We start from the raw sequence: 17,101 nt of genomic DNA, 5'->3' as shown, positions 1-17,101 counted from the left end.
ATTTCAGTATCTCCATGTGAGCCTGTAGACCGACTTCATTCATCATAAAGTGGGCTGCTCGTTATTCATTCAGGCATGCAAATTTGTTTTAGCTTTTGACTGTTGTATTTATTCCATTACAAATTTAAGACACATATGGATTCCCCTGTAGCCAGGGGATCTCGATGTTAGCCAATGTGCAGCTTAATTATGACAGTTGGTTTGGTGGATATGAAAAAGACTTTGTCCTCCTGGAATTTTCATTGCAGCTGAAACAAAGAGCAGGTCTGTGTGCCAGGATGTGCACACAGAAAGCCACAGCCATCTAGTCTCCCTCTTTCCATCCGACCATTCTCCCAGGGGAGTGATTGACGGGGGCTTTACCAAGACAATCTCGCCCAAAAATCCACCTCCTTCTCCCTCATCCTCAAAGGGTCTTGAGCAGTTCCAAACAAGCTTGAGTGCTGGTTTTTACGAGAGGTATTTGCATTCTGGGCCAGCGTTCGCTTGTGCTTTGTGGGTCTCTGCACTGAGCCCTTAGCTAGGAATGTCAGACTTTGAAAGCTCTTGCTAAGATTTGCGGAGACAGTGTTTGCTGTTTCCTTTTTCACAGCGCTGGTGAGTCCAAGAGTCAATGAACATGAAACTAACTCAACTAATGTTCAGGAAGAAATTGGGCATTATAAACCATGACAGGGAAATGTAACAGAAGGTTCTGTTATCGACGTGGTCCAAAAGAAAATTGCACAAAGTCTCAATTAAAGTCTGGACCAAAAATGGTTTAATTGCATCAATAAGGACATAAGCTTGGAGAAACACAAGCCTCACAAGCGTCCAAAATACTTGAAATATTTCCATCAAAGCCAGTGACAGAGAAATAACTCATTTGTTTTCTTGTCTGAGGTTCAAAGAAGAATCTGGCAGAATAACAAATTCTTGAAAATAATGTCAAGTGACAGATAATCCCTGATTAAAGATCAGGTGTAAGTGTCAGTGAGTTATTTGCTGGCGGTATAATGAGGAGAAAAGCCACTCCACCTGAGGTGCTGCTGCCATAATCTTCACAGTAAACACTTATCATGCGTTCACCATTGATTAGGATGTGCCTCTCATCAATCATCACAGGCTCGTCTGAACAGATTAATAATTATGACATCTGCACTCAGTCAAGAGCGCTGATTAAAGGGAGGAGGGGAGCAAAGGCATCTGATAATAGTGAGCAGCGAGGTGTTTAGGAACTTCATATCGTCTGGTTCATTTGGTGCTCACAAGTTTAGTTGCTGACATTTCTATTAACTGTTTACAATAGTACACCGTACATACTGTGAGACAATGTGATGTGTAGACAGATATTAATACGATAGATAACAACAGATCAGAGCCTGACTGAGCCTGCATTCATGGGGCCAATGCCAGTATCAGTATTTTAGAGTTTTAAAAATTCAGATTAAAAATTTGAAACCTGAGCAAATCTGCTTGATTTCTTTCAAAAATACAAAACAAGGCAATCAGCAGTTCAACAAGAAATGACCCAAAAAATAGCCACATTTTTTAAAGAAAAAGCTGCAAGAAAATTATCTGAAAATTAGCACCACAAAAAAGTAAGTAAAAAAGCAACCAAACAAAAAAATGAAAAACTATTATATATTGTGTAGCATATTTTGAATATACAATTCTAATTATCACAAAAACCTTTTTTTGTTTTGTTTTGTTTTTTGTGATAGTTTATTTTTTTTCTTCTCCCTCTCCTTATTTTAAACATTAATTTTCAGGTTGTTTTCTTGTCACCTTTTACTAATTTTTTTGCAATTTTCTCATTGCTTTTTTCCATGTTTTTTGAAGAGAGTTAAACCTTTTTGTCCAGGTTTCAAAGGTTTAAATACTTATGAAAGGCATTTAAATGCAGCACATAAAAGACATAAAAGTCCATCCAGATTTGAAAGGGTTAATATAGCAGTTACTATTCCTTTTCTGTGCTTGACAAAAAAAAAAAAAAAATGCAATAAAGCCTTATGTTCTTTTGGGGTCATGGGTTGGTTGTGGAGACCCTGTGGAGCTCAAAATACAAAGTACTAATTATCAGTTTATCAGCTTGATACTTCATGATTTCTCCCCTAATGTTTAAAAAGATTACAAATCTAACACAAGGAAAGAGTGTAGTGAAGTGCATGTGGACAGAATTACAGTAAGAGAAATTGGACAATCAAAATCTTTTAGGGTCAAAAATTTGCATTTTTGCACTCACTGTATTTATTCATTGTTAGCATTTTATTATTATTGTTTCTTAGCAAAGTTGTTAATTTTTATTGATTTCTCATTACCTTCTTTTCTTATTTGTAATAAATACAATAAATATGAAAGGGATGGGGTCTAGCCTGCTTAAGGCAACAACTGTTTTCGGTCCAGCACTGAAAATGATTTATAATTAGGATCATGTTTGTGCAGAAAATGATGCATCACTTCTGTCTGAGGGATTGGAGACCCCCATTGTAAAACATTTTTAAATACAATAGTTTTTTGTTTTTTGTTCATAAGAGGTCAAAAGAGTTAGTTGCTCTGATCTGAGTGACCCCAAAAAGGGGCGGAGCATAGGCCCAGCTTCCAGGGCTCCTGCCCTAATGTGTCCGTTTAGTTTGGTTCAGTTCAGTTCAGTTCAATTCCATTCAATTCAATTCAGTTAAGTTCGGTTCGGTTCGGTTCGGTTCGATTCGATTCGATTTGATTTGATTCGATTCGATTAAATTAAATTTAATTCAATACAGTTTAATTCAATTTTTATTGTCCAAGAGAGCAATTTGTGTTGCAGAAAGTGTAAAAACATTAGGAAAACACATAAAAGTACAATAATATGAGACAGAAACAACAGCTAATCTGTGCAAAGTTAATCTGTGCACCAGGTCACTCGCACCGGTGCACGTTCATACTCAACAGGAGCAGATTAATGTGTCCACTATAACTCCACAGGGCGTCTAATAATGAAGTGAGCACAGACAAACATCTCTTAAGTATGTAAACCATTTCCAGTGTTGTATACATCACCATCAACAGGTCATGACAGTCACGATAATGCAGCATCAGGGCCGGCACCATGAAGGCCGATTCTGCAATACAACACACAAGAACAATATGTACTGTTACTGTTACCCTGTTAACAACATCATCGTCATCAAGTACAATTGTACTCTGTTTTCTCAAAAGCGCTGATTTTTTTAGGTTTTTAAAATGCCTTCAATTTTGTGTCATTCAGATAATAATGTGTTCTTTATCCTTCTGTGCTGTTCCTTAGAGAAATCTAATATAATTAAGTAAAACGTCTTCTGTTGGTCTAATTTTCAATTCAGAAGACCACATTTGCTTGGCATTGTTAGATATCCTTGATTTGCAATCAGAGCAGCCCAGATTATTGTGGCATGGATTCAAATGTAGCAGGCTTGCCAACTAAACATTCATTCTGTGAACTCTAAACCAGCATAGTGAAACAAAAATTGGTTTCAAGATTAGTAATGCTGTTTATGCCAAATTCTACCCTACCTATGTAATTTAAAATTAGTTACATCAGACTTTTTTTGGCCACATTTTATATGGCAAAAGTGAAAATTGTTAATCACTCAGAAAACTGTTAGAAATTGAAAAAAAGGATGTAAGCTCTATAGTGATTTTTTCCTCCTCTGCAATTATGTTTTCCCAAATATACATTTTTAAATGTAATCTCAAATAGCTTAACGACTATTATAGCTGACATAAATAGGAAAGGAATAGGTAGGGGGGGGGAAAAATCTCCCCCTGGTAACATGGGGAGCCAGCAGACCCCCAAATTTTAATAAAGTCTGGCTCCGCTCCTGCCCCTAACAGATATGTCACTATATTCTCTTTTTTTTTTTTTTTTGACTTTTTGACTTTTTGGCAAACAAAAATAAAGATACATACCTTATATATAACATGTAATATGTAAAATATTTCTTGTAATTAAGGAAAATGCATTTAAAGGGAAATATGTGTTGATTTTGCAATTATTATCTTTATACATACAGAAGGGTGGACTGTGGGACCACAAAGAATGAAAAGGTAAACAATGCAAAACAAAACATCAAAATGATAATCAGTTGGAGGTGGACAGCATTTTTTCCCCCAATTTTTGGTGTTTCTGTGAATTTTTTTTTTAAATCCCTCCACTTGTCAGTATGCTCGTCATCATAACCATGCGAGTAAAAACAGTCTACATAAATACAGAGGCCTTGGATCATTTTAATGTTTGGAACCAAGGTATACTACCTTTAAAAGAGCATATGTCCTTTTTTCTTTTTCTTTTTTCTTTAGTGACTAATGATAAAAAGTCCAGTCTTTCCTTGAAGAATGTCTGTGAGTGCACTTATCTGGCAAATATTAAAAATAGATTACGGGGCCATTGGGAGGTAAGTGGTTCCATAAGCAGAATTGATGGTACTAAGGAGTATCAATGGAGACTGCCTACATCACCTTGAGGGTCTCATCCGCTTAATGATGCCATGTGCCGCATACTTTCCTCCTGAAGAATGGCAACCATTTTGCTGTGGGCTCTGACACTCCACTTAAACTGCTATTCCAAGCAGTTAACAGGAGCAGCAGGGCCCACATACCAGACAGCTGGAAGATGGACAACGGGGGGTGATGTGGTTGAAGAGGAAAAATGCTCAGCTTTCACACACAATCAAGAATTTCAAGGGCAAATGAAAAAGCTTTATTTTCCTAGAAAAGGCTTTAGTGTAGGTAATATTAAAGACACAGTGCATCAGAGGCCGGGTTTAAAAGTGTCACTTTATATATTTGAGCAAGAAATACTGAATGACAAGCGTGCTAAACAGACAGTTTGATTTTTTTGAGGTGGTATGGGTTAATTATCCAGGGCGTATTACATACAGTAGATGTCAGTCGGCACGCCCCCAGTTTGGAGAAGTAGGCTGGAGTCCGGCACAGACAGTTACTAATGTACTTCTGCAGATGGGGGTCAGCATCAAAATGTATTTTGGCCACCTAAAAAAGTCCATCCTGACACCATTGATATCAGTTTAAATATATGCTATATTGAGAATATTTTATCCGCTTTACTTTTCAGTCAGTCAGCCTGTTTCGATGGGGAAGCTGTTAACATCTTCAGTTCCCCATCTGTACTCTTATCAAAGTAACCAGACTCCATTGGCAGTCACTTTAGTTCATAAGCTAGTTAGTTTGAATAATTGTGTCACTTTGGTGAATCCAAAATGACCCCTTTAAATACCAATGATACACAATTACAAACAAACTAACTAATCAAGTCAGTGGTAGACCAGCGGCTCAGTGTGCACAGAAACTGTAATTCATAAATCAGGACTCTTTGTTGGTTTTGTTGAGAGCAATATAAAAGCTTTATATATTATTGGACATCATTCTTTGCCATTAAGTTAAAATACTCATAATATTGCACCCACTGAATTTTTTTTTTTTTTTTATATGAGACTCTTTTTGGTGGCTCAAACATGTTTTGTTGCTGGCCCCTCAACACCAGTGGATTGTTTAGCTTCCTTGTCTTAGCAATGCTGGCTGACGTCTACTGTATATAATATATTGTCTATGGATAATACCCCATGCAACCCCAATTCAAAAACTGAACTATCCCTTTAAATACCTTTGTGAAATGAATTTGAATCATTTACCTTGAATTGTAGCATGCTGAAACAGTAGCCACCATTGCTACCTCTGCATAACCTTTTACCTGAATTTTTTCATTTCATGCACCTTGAATAGTTTTTAAGCATGTTCCTGTGAGTGTTTCCATTGGCAGGCAGTTTGCAGAGGAAACTGGAGTTGGAATGGAGAAAAAGAGACCATTTACAGAATCAAACTTCAGGTGAAGTTTTCGAAAACCCTTGGTTTGTGCTTCCAGCATGATTTTCATATGAGTGATGCACTCTTCTAAGCCAGCTCCAGGGAAAGGTGTGGACAGCTGCCAGTTCCGTGGGGTTTGGAGATGCCTTGTGCAATTAGGTTCTTCCACCGTAAAAGACTGCCGTGCTGGTGCTGCCAGCCCCTTCCCCTGGACCCTGAGCCCCATCTTCCAGCCAGCCCGTCAGCAGACGGGTTGAAAGGTGCCATTTGACCATGGAGATGGGGCTCCCTTCCCTGCCAGCGAGCTTCTGAGCCGATTTGAAGGTGTGTGTCCCTGGACTGGAAAATCTTCCCTATCCGAAAAGTCGATTAAAGCCAACAGCTGCGTTTCAGGCTCTGCCAGGCAACCGTACAATAGACATGCACACATGCACACACTCTGACATCAAGAAGTGTTTGGAGTTGTCAGCTGTATGCTACATAGCCCAAACATGAAGACAACTTTACTTAATCAGCCTTTAAACTTTATCACTTTGTCCCATCAATTAGCGTCATCTTGTTAGGAAGTTGTGTTCAGTTTATTAACAAACTTAATCAGATTCAACTGGCAAGAGATGAAACAGTCAGCTGTAGTCACTTATTTCTATATTGTTTTTCATCTATATCCTGCACTTGTACCTTTGTGATTTTAAATGAAGTGAAGTGAAGGAGTCCAAGAATGCCTGATGACTTGGGTTTAAATTTTAACAGCCAAATAAAAGAAAATGTGTGTTTTGCTTTATTTTCTCTGTGCAGAATGGGACAGAAAAATAAAAAAAATGCTTCAGACTTCTGTGTAAAAGCAGAATTTTTTTTCTAAGTACGCCATAACTGTTGACAAAATGGCCTTGAACATAGGAATTTGTCTTATTAATAAAATATGTCACATTTCCTGCAGAACCCTCACTTGCTCTGTAGAGTTTCAACTGTTTCTGTCAGGAAATTGAGCACTGCAATGGCCCTCATTGCTCAGCAGCCACCAAATAAATTTCCATTGGGGGAAGGGAAATCAATATGTGCATTCTGCCTCTTTTAGGGTCCTTGTAGACTCTCCCTTGTGATTTTAAAAGTATGTTAATGTAATTTATTGAACCTCTTACCCTAATCACACACATAGCCTATAATTACATACCTTGACGGCTGCTGGATGTCTAATTGCTAATGCTTTTCCTGGAATTTGTCCTCTAATCCTTGTATGTAATGACTTAGAAGAAAGGAAAAGTGCTTTGGTGCTACTTTCAGCTGCTTCCCGGGCTGCAAGGGCACTATGGTTCAAGCAGTCTCTGATGTTCATCTGTAGTAATGTATGTCACTGCAATGAGAGCAGATTTTAATGTTTGCATATTACCTGTTTGATTATCAGAGGTAAACTGATTGAGTCAATATTGCTCAAGTAATATTAGCTATAATAGCTAAGTATTCTTGATCCAGTACAGCACAGCTGTAATGTATGCACAATAATGGATTATGAAAACAGCTATTTTCCTTTGTCTTATGACTGCCAGGAATGCCCATGAAAACTAAAAACCCAGTAACCCATTAGCCATAGACAGATGTCAATAGCCTTGTTTTTGCTACAGGTTTGCCTTACCAGACAGAAATAAAAGGTTTCCATTGTTAAAAGCCATTAAACAAGCTCTCAGCCCATTTTAGCCGTACTAGTGAAAATGGTGGCACGTCTCTAACATTTTCAGCGTCCATTACTATGGAGATGCAACAAAGCAGCAAAGGCTAAAGAACACAAACAAACTGTTATTAATTTCATGCCAAAATATCTATATGTGGAGCAGGTCCTTGTCTAGATTGTCATATTGCACCACCATGTTTCTACAGTAGCCCTCAAAGGACAAACAAAACATTGGTTCCAGATGGGATCATTCCCGTTTTCATGTCTACCACCATATCCAGAAGCCTCTCCCCTTGAGCAGCATCAGAGAAACACTGATCTGTAACGTGAAACTGTTTTATTCTGCGTTTTTAGAGATGACTGATCTGATAATACATTCCTGGTAAAAAACCTCCTCAACATTTAACACTAAAGGAATTCTAAATGGGAGAAGTTTCAGCTGATTGCGATCTGTAATCCTCACTGCTTAATGCCACTAAATCTTACTAAATCTTACACACTGTTCTTTGAAGAATATCATTTTTGGGTGAAAAAGAGGTGGGACTGCAACAATGTCAAATAGGGTGCAGGCCCTACCAAGTGAGTCTTTTAAACTGCATGCCCTATTTATTTATTTATTTATTTATTGTTTGCTTTGTTGTGTTTTCAGAAGCCTTCTGTAACACCTTGGTCAAGGGACTACAGATGAAAAATACACTCCTGGCTAATTCTTGCATTTTTATACCTTGTGTATTTATTAATTTTCACTGTCCCTTCTTAAATAAACTAAACTTAAACCTAAACTGGGACACCAATTTATTATTAAATTTTATACTCAGATTAAAGCCTAACTTCTAACCACACCTGTTGGTATCCTACATATGTTAATATACACAGATATGTGTATGTTTACCCCTTCTTTAAATGAAGCAACTAAAAAAATAATAATAATTTGATCTATTAAAACTGTACAGTGAATTCTCCTTCCCATATTTGAAACAATTGCAGCATCCCCTCCCCAATAAAATAGAAAATATCAGTATTACACGTGCATCACCACGACCTAAAATAATAATAATAATAAAAAAACACAACTTCCGGTCAGTAGGGTGGAGCTGCCCAGCACAATTGTGTCCACACAGGTGATGTTTAGTTAGTAGCTGTCAAATCCCTCTTTGAAGTCAGCTGAGCTAGCTATGTTGTCAAAAAGAGGCTGTGTTAAATATTTCATCATTTCTGTTCACTAAATAACACAGAAACAACTTTATTTGGTCGAAACGGGCGCAACAAGTGAGGAAAGGTAGCAGAGTAGATCAGTTCTCGGTTTGCTAATGCTAATGCTAGTTAGCAGCTCAGTGGCTAGCGTTAGCATTGTTCAGGTGCAGCCGGTTAGCTGTCCTCCACTTTCACACGGAAGACCCAGTTAACGGAGCAGTCCTCTGGGAGAAACTCAGCCAGCACGTCCACGAACCAGTGGAAGAATATCACCATGAAACAGCCCTTCACCAACACCTGCCTCTTTGGGCTATTTGATGGTGAGTAGCATTTCATTGTTTCACTGCTGCTAAAGTTATGCCTGCGCTGTATGTCTGGTAAAGTTAGCTTAGTATTGTCAACATTGCGGTGCATTTTGGTACACATAGTGTCTGTTTTTTGTGTTGCTTGTGGTTTGATGATCCATCTATTTGGCTAGTCTGTTGTTAATTCTTTTGTTATGAGCGCAGTGCTATTGGAAGTCTGTCAGATGTGCTGTAGGGCCAACACTAGTGCTGATGACTCAAGCAGGAGCTGCTCCAACTGCTTCTGTAATTGTCTGTGGAAAGAAAAAAATGAATGGGACTTTTAATTATTGAACCCCAGGCGACTGATTTATCTCTGGACATTTCTCTAGCTACTCCTGTTGTATCTGTTATCAGACTATCCACTACACATGGAAGGCAGGATAGCAGAAAAATGTTTAATTATCTGTTATAGCAGGCCTTTTTTAGTGGAAGACATTTTGACATGTGACAGTAGGTAAAGCACAGGTGTTGATAATAAAAATAATCATGGATTGAACTGAAGTGCTTCAGTGTGAGGGTGCTGGTATTGTCTATGCTGTCATACTGTCATGACTTACTGGGACATTCTTAATGTTATTAGGGATACCTGTGCCTTTTCTACTATGACAAGTCGTCTGCTGTGAAAAACAGGACCATGAATATTTTAATTCTGTTGGTGCAGAATGAGGCTCCTCATAACAAGGCAAATAGTAAGATCCCACACTATTATTGTAATGTATACAAAGGCAGAGACATCATGAGCTTAAGAAGACTTACTGTGTTTGTTGTTTTTAAATTGACAAAACAGTTGGTAGCTGAATATGGCTGCTCTGCATTTGTTTAGCTGATTATATTCAGTCGTAAATTCACTTATTTTTGAGCTTTGGAGCAGAGAACTTTATTTGGTTTTACTTTTTTTTTCACATGGGGCTGACTTATGAATACCATATGCACACAAACAACTTTAGAGACTCATCTGTGTCCTATATTACAGACGTTAATGATGGAAATAGGGATGTAACTCAGGATTATTTTGTTATAACTCCAACTCTGATTAGTTCTCAATTCACTGATTATTTGCGGCATTGTATGAAATATTAGAAATTTGTGAAAATGCTCAACATAATTTCTCTGAGCCAAGCTGACATATTGAAAAATATTTAAACAGATACTTTGCTGATTTCCAAGCAAGTTGTGTGTGTTAATGAACTGTGGTAAACATCAATCCATCCTACTATTGCACAGATCTCGCTCTATTCAGACTGCTGAATGGCATTTTTCATCCAGAGCATTTTTGCTGGCTCTAGGAATGTTGCTTAAACTACAGATTGTACCTCAGTTTAGTTGTAATATGAGAATTTGTGATCAAGAATGGGCAACATACTGTTTTCTGTGTTGTAAAACTGGAGGCGGTAATACTGATATGAAACTGTAAAACTAAGCTGTGCTGGTAAAGTAGTGAAAAAAAAAATCAAGCCTAAAATGTTTTAGCTTACAGTTCAACTGTAATCACAAATCATTTGTTACCATATTGTTTCCTGTGAGAAATTGTCCAAGCTCTCAATACATCACCCACAAGCGGGAGTTGGTATTGGTTTGGTGCATGCAATGCAGTGCATTTTGGTCATTGTAGGTTTTCTACTTCTTGACCAATAGTGAATGCTACAGCCATTTTTCTTTTTTTTTTATTTCTTTGTTTTCTTGGCGGACGGCATGGTGGCTTTGTGGTTAGCACTGTTGCCTCACAGCGAGAGGGTCCTTAGTTCAAATCCCAGTTGGAACGGGGTTCGGTCCGGGCAGGGGCCCTTCTGTGCGAAGTTTGCATGTTCTCCCCGTGTCTGCATGGGTTCTCTCCGGGGTCTCCCACAGTCCAAAGACATGCAGCTCAGGTTAATTGGTGACTCTAAATTGCCCTTAGGTGTGACTGTGAGTGTGTATGGTTGTTTGTCTATATGTGTCGGCCCTGCAATGGTCTGGCGAACTGTCCAGGGTGTACCCCGCCTTCTGCCCATTGACAGCTGGGATTGGCTCCAGCCCCCCTGCGACCCTTACGAGGACAAGCGGTTACAGAAAATGACTGACTGACTGTTTTCTTGGCATTTTTAGAAGTATTTGTGTCTTTTTTATAACATAAAATATAACATAACATAACAACAAATATAACATAAAATATTTTAGTTTTATGAACAGAGCATCTTTCCAGGAATAAAATTCTACTTTGAGTCCTGGTAAGTCTGACCAAAAGTCCAAAAGTCACTGATATTCAGAAGACTGTGATAAATATTCATTTTTGACAAGCTAAACCAGTAACATTTTGTCATTTTGCTTTAAAAAAATTAAAAAAGTCAAAAATATAATTTTATCAATCTGTCAATTATTTCAGCTGTAGAACCCCCCCACAATCTTTTACAAAACATACTTGTCTCATATTGGTCCATATCGAAAACCTTGCAGGCAAATGTGATAAAGCTTGTTCAGATGACAAACTGATAAATTGTTTTCAGTGAGAAAATAATTCAGGAAAGATCTGCCAGCTGTCTAGTTTCAGAATTGTGAACATAGCAGCGAAACAACATACATTTAATGTTGATAATAAGCAAGTTGTCAGTCTCATAATAAAGGAATGACAATGCCAGTCGGTTGAATATGAATTTACTGTATGTCTGACATAACTGATGTGACTGCTACACATCACTGGACAGCAACAGGATTTATTCATCCACAGTTTTTATGAAAACAATATCCTGATTTGCAAGGATGTTTCACAACACAGGAAAGATACATAGTAAAAAAAAAAAAAGACATTTTCTTCCTTCCTGAAATCTCCCTCTCAGTCCACTCACCCATGCTGAGAGGCTAATGTCATCCTCTCTGCTTTCCAAGTCTCCTCTCCCTATGTGGCCCAAAATGATCCAGCTACACAATGACAATGATCCAATATGAGGAACAAAAGGCTTATTTTTCTCCCATAAAAACAGCCATTACACTAATTTTTTAATACGCTTTTGTGATTTGCACTTTAATGCCATTACTTCAAGTGCAGAGTTGTAATATCACCAGCATTTGCATTTATGTTGATTCATTTTAAGTGCTGAGTTTTTGAGATATGCTGAACATCTGGAAATTTTTCCTCAGTGGGATGTTTGTTTTGACACAGCATCTATTCACCAGACTATATTGGATTGCTGACTACACATTGTCAAATGCATCTTAGTGACCATGAGACATTAAACATTTTCTGTGGTATGCAAAAAGTATTCTAACTTAGTTGCAGAATATGTAATGTACCGTCTCGGTTGAAATGAGTGAAGAAGTCTCTTGAAGTGCACAGGTCTAGCATAAAACGGTAAAAGATTAAAATAAACTTTTTAATTATTACAAATATTTTGTTTTTGCAGAGTTGTCAAGCTGACATAGATGTTTTTTTTCCTTAAGGAGAAGCTGGGAAAAATCCTATTGTCAGTCTTAGCAATGTTAGTCAAATGTGATATTTCAGGCTTTGAATGTGAATGTTGTTTCAAATGCAGCATGCATGTAAATATTTGAATGAGGCCATAATAATGCATTCAAGATGGACAGTCAAAAATATTTTAAAATTTCAAGATATTTATTATCATTTCTACAATTAATTAGAATAAAAATTGTACAAAAATTTCACAAATCGACCACTGTCGTTTGCCACTTCTCAGGCTCCAAGCCTGTAGACATGACACAGATCGATGGTACTGTCCCACCAGTGTCTGCAGTCTGCCAGATGGCTGGTGGGCTTCAGTCTCCTGACATTCATCAGTGTCTTGCAGTCAGATGCTCCCACAGCAGTGTTCTGACCCTGAGACTGGTCCAGTAGACTAGTCTCTGTTACTCTTCCATGGGGGCTGTAAGGGCTTGGTTTAATGATGTCACCAAATGAGATAACATCGCCTGGGAGGAGTTGGAAATTTGGACAATATGGCTTAGCTTTTCTCATACAGCTGTGCAATGCTGTTCTTCTAGCTGGTGTGGTGATTGCATTTCATGGACAGGAAGAAATGCCCAATTCAAAACTGAGTCCCTGTTTCCAAGTATTATCAAGGCTTGCACAAACCCCATTAACCCTTTGAAACCTCGATCAACATCAACTTTCTTTTGCTGTGTTCAGACACCTTTAGCATTTAAACCTTAGAATCCTGAGAAAATTGCTTTAATTAACAAAAAAAAAAACATAAGCTGAACAAAAGAGAGAGAAGGGAAACATCATCAAAAATTATCAAATAACTAGGGAAAAATATCAAGAAAATTCTATTATGTATTAAAAAAATGGGTTACCAAAAAAAAATAAAACTAATGTATTAAATAAAAATATTGATTGATTTAGTTATTTTTTCTCATTTTATTTTAGCACCTTTTTCCAGGCATTTCCTGTTTTTGTTCTTTTACTTTTCTTTCTTTTTCTTTTGTTAATTTCAGGTAATTTTATTTCAACTTTCTAATATTTGTTTTGATAACTTTTGGGTCATTGCCTCCTACATTGCTCATTGTCTTCTTCCCATGTCTTTGAAATAAATCTAGCCAGTTTGCTCGTGTTTCAAACGTTTAAGCAATTATACTTTGTGCTGTCAGCTGCCTCTCAGTCTCAGTTGCATCACCCATCAAATGTTATCGTTATGGAGACTCATAGGTGTAAAATACAACAAAATATAATGGCTTCTTATGACCTGGCAAGTGTGTCCAGTGTCATGGAATCTCATGTTCTTCTACCACCACCTCCATCACAAGTGCTCCTCTAAAAGGGAAAAGCAATCGTCCCACTAAGTGATTTTCTCTGGCTCCCCGGGGTGATAAAGTGCACTTTGAAGCCACCCACAGAGGCTTGTCCCTAAAACACCCAGCAATTCACAACTGTGGCTTTGACAAGCCAGCTTTTTCCTCAACAAGTAAAGTGAAAGTCTTTTCTAATGGACCCAACATCACTACAGTGGAAACCAACAAGCCCCACGGCACCACCAAATGAGCCTTGTGCAACACTGGAGAGGGAAATAAATGTCACAAAAATGTAATTTCGCCTCTCAAGTAAAGGGCTCTCCTGGCTCCCACTCTTGATACCTACTGGCATGTTATTTGTAGTGGTGCAATTCCATAAAGGTTCCACATAAAATGCTAGTTCTGTTAGTTGTGCTTCAGCGCTCTCCCTAAATTGGTTGATTTGCAAATTGACTAAATACCATATTCCTTTGTAAATATGACAGAGGATGAAAAGAACCTAAAAAGTACTTCAAGTCTCTATGAAAGAGCTGCAGTTATCAAATATTTTTACAATTCAGTGTTCTGCTGATTTTTTTTGATAATCAAGTCAGTCAGTCATTTTCTGTAATCGCTTGTCCTCGTAAGGGTCGCGGGGGGGCTGGAGCCAATCCCAGCTGTCATCGGGCGGAAGGCGGGGTACACCCTGGACAGTTCGCCAGACTATCGCAGGGCCAACACATATAGACGAACAACCATACACACTCACAGTCACACCTAAGGGCAATTTAGAGTCACCAATTAACCTGAGCTGCATGTCTTTGGACTGTGGGAGGAAGCCGGAGACCCCAGAGAGAACCCATGCAGACACGGGGAGAACCCATGCAGACACGGGGAGAACCCATGCAGACACGGGGAGAACATGCAAACTCCACACAGAAGGGCCCCCGCCCGGACCGAGCCCCGTTCCAACCGGGAGTCGAACCAGGTTGCTGTGAGGCAACAGTGCTAACCACAAAGCCACCGTGCTGCCCCTGATAATCAAGTATTTAGAATAATTTAATATGTACTTCAAAAGTGACAGTAAATATGAGAGCATTTTTCGTAGGCCTGTTCTCCGAAAACAATCAATTCCTTACACATTTTAGTATAGCAGGGTTTTTTTGCCTCCGCACTGGTGATAGCTAAGGCCGGAGGAATTATGTTTTTGGGTTGTCCATCCTCCACTCATCCGTCCATCTGTCGGACTGTCCATCTGTCTGGCCCATTCTTGTGAACGCAGTATCTCAAGAACACCTTGAGGAAATGTTTCCAAGTTTGGCACAAATGTTCACTTGGACTTTGTGATGAGCTGATTAAAATTTGGTGATCAAAGGTCAAGGTCAAGGTCACTGTGACCTTGCATCCGTCTCATTTTTATGAATGCAGTATCTGAAGATGGCCTTAGGGGAGTTTTCTCAAACGTCCACAGGGCAGTGTGGTGGCTGAATAGTTTCCATTATTGCTTCCCTGTGTCTGTGGTTTCCTGCTTCCATCCACCAATCTAAAGACATAAAGGTTTGGTGTGAACATGTGTGTGATTGTGGTTGTCTGTCAATATGATGTTACACTGTCCAGGACAAGGCAGGTCAGCCATGTGTGCTGGGACAGGCTCAGATCTGTGTAGAGGAGGGAGGGACCATGGCTCTCTTTTGCTGCAACTCATTTAAATAGTTTTTTATGTGAGGTAACATGAGGCAGGGTCCACTGTCCACTGTAAATATATTTGAGTGATAGTGTGGATCCTGAGTTTTAACATGACATTATCAAAGAAACTGTCATGTCGTGGCCAACATCTAATCGATGAGTTTATTATTGTTGTTGATATATTCCTAAAAAAAGATAACCTTCAAGACTGTGACTCATTAATTTGTAAATTGCAGCAAAATGTTTGAGTGTTTAAGTGGCAAACGCTACTGCTGTTGTCAGGGTAACGTGACACTGATAACAATCGGCAGACACTGAACGTCACAGGTAAATGTTATTTAGGCAAATAACAGGGATGCTCAGCTTGCTTTAGTTGGGGGTCATTTTTACAGGAAGCGAGGGGCCAGTTGCAGCAGCCTCTACTTGGGGCTTAGCTAACCCCCTTAGCTAGGGGGTGCTTTTTTTTTTAGTAAAAGAAGCTCTAATTTGATACTGTTTGTGCACTACGGCACCTTTATATATGTTAAAAGTACAAAAACAATACCCAGCGTAAATCACTTTATTTTTATTGTGAATTATTGGAGGCCAGATTTGACCCATGGGCCACAAGTTGAGTATCACTGCTCTATGGTCTCCGAGCTGGTGGACTAGCTATAGCTAAATATTGCCTCTTTAAATACAATTTAGCACCATGAGATAAAAGATGGTAACATTGTGGACTATCAGAGGCCTCTCATCCCACACTAAGAACATTTCTGTCCATAGCAGGTGCAGTACCAGGCTTCTATCTCTTCTCACATAATTAGGAAACAGCTTACGCTGGTACTGATAATGCCAGTGCCAAGCTAATCTATAATTATCAACCAGACAGGGTGTGCTGCTTGTACACTCAAAAGTGCAGGAACCATTATTTTTACCCAAAGCATCAAAGAAGCTAAACAGAGGGAGAGAAAGGGGAGATATGTATTTGGTTTAAATTGATTTCATTCTTTTGTATGAATATCAAGGTTTCATTCTTTCCCGTTTTCCCCTCACTCCCCATGGTAGCGTGTATTCATTGGGACTGCTGTTCCGACCAGATAAACAGGTTTTTTTTGTTTATGGCAATTATTGCCTGAGGATTGTTTCGAATGTGACTCGACTGTCAATGAGGAGGCTGGCAGGAGGGAGGGGAGATGTGATGAGAGGGAATTTAGACCAACCACCAGAGTGCATTCTGTTGCAGCTCTGGGGAACATCTGCTGCGGATATGGCTGCCACATATGGAAGTTTTATAGAATGTAGAAAAATACATGTTGCTATTGTGCTTCATTATATTGTTTACTAACAGGGTGGTTCTGACTTACAGTGTAATACCTCTTTAATGAGAACAATGTGACTGCTTTAGAATATACCATGGATGCACAGGATTGGTGTTTTTGTTCACAAAGCTGCTTGTGTAAACAGACAATGTATGTGTGTAAAGTGATATTTAAAGTGACCTCATTCTTTATGCCATCAGGAATATGTGAGGCATATTGCACTGTAAAGTTTTAATCAGAGAACACACTGAGCATTTTATCTCTTTCCCATTAATGTTGCAAGCTCGAACAGTTGCTTCAAAATGACTGCTGTCAAGAGACCATCAGTCTTAATGGGATTCAGGAATTATCCTTCTTCAGCTTGATGGCTTAGTCACCATAATCAACTA

The sequence above is a fragment of the Plectropomus leopardus genome, chromosome 7 (assembly GCF_008729295.1).
Source record: "Plectropomus leopardus isolate mb chromosome 7, YSFRI_Pleo_2.0, whole genome shotgun sequence".
Lineage (NCBI taxonomy): Eukaryota > Metazoa > Chordata > Actinopteri > Perciformes > Serranidae > Plectropomus > Plectropomus leopardus.
This window is presented reverse-complemented; position numbering follows the sequence as displayed.